Here is a 2,372-nt window from a genome sequence, read left to right as displayed (position 1 = left end):
GGGTCCTTGTCTGAACAACTTCAATAACTGTTTGGCAAGTCTTTTTTACCTTTTTATTTATTGTACTTGTAAGGTTAAAGGCATTAACCACATCATATTTCCTATGATTGTTCTTGTAACTTTTTCATCTACTTTACAGTCACCAATTTAAAAGATGCAGTATCCTGAAGATTTCCACCACTGTACCTCCCATGACTGAGTGATAACAACTACAACAACAACATACACAGTAAAATCCCACAAAAGAGGTTTGGGGAGGATAAAGTGTATGCGGACCATACCACTACCTCGATGAGGTAGAAAGGCTAATTTCGGAAGACCCTCGGCTCAAGTTTAGCAAATCCAAGTGGCAAGTACAAAAAATAGGAAAACGGGAAATAAAATATGACAACTAACAAGGGATTACTGTAAAGTCTACCTGAAAATAATAGTCAGCCACAAAATATTATGATAATTGAAATAAAATAAATAACAATGATAGATATCTACAGCTAAACCCTAAGCTAACATACTATGGTGCATGAAAACACTCCTACCCGACTACCTTCTACTCTAATACGCGTTCTCCACATCCTCCTATCTAAGGTCATGTCTTCGGTAACCTGAATATGTGCCATATCCTGCCTAATCACCTTCTAATTTTCTTATTTTGATTGCTTTTATCATTTATATTATTTTTCCAAGCAATGATTGGGAGGAGGGAGAAGAAGTCATGTTGATCACCTTCCGCCTTATGAATCCAGACCTAGACTTGGTCAATGGAGCTGTTAAAGAAAAACTTGACAATTTCTGCAATGAGCTGTTAGGAGACTCTGACTAAGATTGTTTAAATTAACTTTGTTTATATATGTCTGAGTACCTGCTCATGGTTTTGTTTTACAGATATGAAATGAGATTTAACATGAAGAGCGGTGCAACTTTACAGAAGAAACTATTCGAGTGTTGTTGATTTTCCAAGGATCAATGAGAACTACACTGGCAGGTCAGTCTCCTATCCTAAAATTATTAGGTAATTTAATCAACGTAGAATAAGTATCGGTCATATAAAATGCTTGGTGATGAACACCATCATTTAGCATCTGTCTATTTTCTTGTAATTTTGTTCGGGAGTGCTAAGATGTGCTTTCTATATGTATTAGCTTTATATTCCTCTTTGATTTTGATTGCTTGTTCTTGTTTACCTAAAGTTTTATCAATAGGCCTCTCTCTTATGTTGGAATAATAATAGTAATAATATTGAAATTTTGTAAGCAACGTTATATATATAGAACCACTTTGAACAATATTGCTAAGGTAATTGGAATCATCAAATTTGATTTGCATGCTGAACCAGAGACTAGAAAGTCACAGTTTGAAGTTGGAGAAAATATTCAAGAAATATTTGATCTTAGACCTGACAGATTTGGTTCGGAGGCTGTATTTATTCTCAGTCATCCTGGTACAGAATGTGAAGAAGACGATGGCTACTTGATATTCTTTGTACATGATGAGAACACTGGGCAACTTGTCTTCCACTCTCTTATTTACATTTTCATGAGCATCACTAAGACTATTTTGCATTAGTGGTCTTCCAAATATTAGGAAATAAGGAAAATTTCTTCTGTTCTACTGTTTAAAGTGGCGGTGGAAAATAGTCGGTTAAGAAGTTTATTGTGTATAACAATTGCACCCGCATAACTTAAAGAGCATAACATATTCTACTTTTTAGAATTGTGTGTGTGTAGAGAAAGTTTGCAACCCCAATATACTGAAGCTACATGCTTTTAAGGTCATATGATGCTCAATTGTCTGTTTCTTATTCACATTGATATGAGCATAGCTAGAAAAATGCGTACAGGAGAAAGCATTCACTATTTAGTTACAGTTTTCTTTGGACTTTATTAAGACAAAATTAGAAGTGGGAGCATGTCCTTATTTCCCTTGCACATAGTCTACCTTCATCTGTCAATTATGTTCCTATCTTTTTTCTTAGGTGCATACGGAAATGCAACGTTTATAACTGAAATTTAAAATAGAAATCACCTTAACCAAACCATTCTTTTATAAATTTTTATGCAGAAAGTCTGCTGTGAATGTTATTGATGCAAAAATAATGTCCGCCGAGCCTGTGATAGCTGTTGAATTTCCAAAAAGAGTTCCTTATGCATTTCATGATTACTAAGGAGGTTTAAATTGGTGTTCCCTTCTTACTTCTACGTTCATAATTTAATTGATTTTTATCTAGATATTTGTTGATTGTTAGATAATCGATAATGAACTTGAGCTAAAAAATAATTTTTTGAATAGTGGATTTCTTTTATATCTAGCTGGGTATTGATTTATTATTAGATAATCGATAGAAAATTTAAGCAAAAAAAAGTTTTTCTAGAGGT

At 33.7% G+C, this 2,372-nt stretch overlaps 1 pseudogene; it reads left to right on the top strand.

Moving 5' to 3' along the window:
* The first annotated feature begins 154 nt into the window (after positions 1-154).
* On the top strand, positions 155-2,161 carry LOC107874116 (annotated as a pseudogene).
* The last annotated feature ends 211 nt before the right edge of the window (positions 2,162-2,372 follow it).

This window comes from Capsicum annuum, chromosome 6 (assembly GCF_002878395.1).
Source record: "Capsicum annuum cultivar UCD-10X-F1 chromosome 6, UCD10Xv1.1, whole genome shotgun sequence".
NCBI lineage: Eukaryota > Viridiplantae > Streptophyta > Magnoliopsida > Solanales > Solanaceae > Capsicum > Capsicum annuum.
This window is presented reverse-complemented; position numbering and strand designations above follow the sequence as displayed.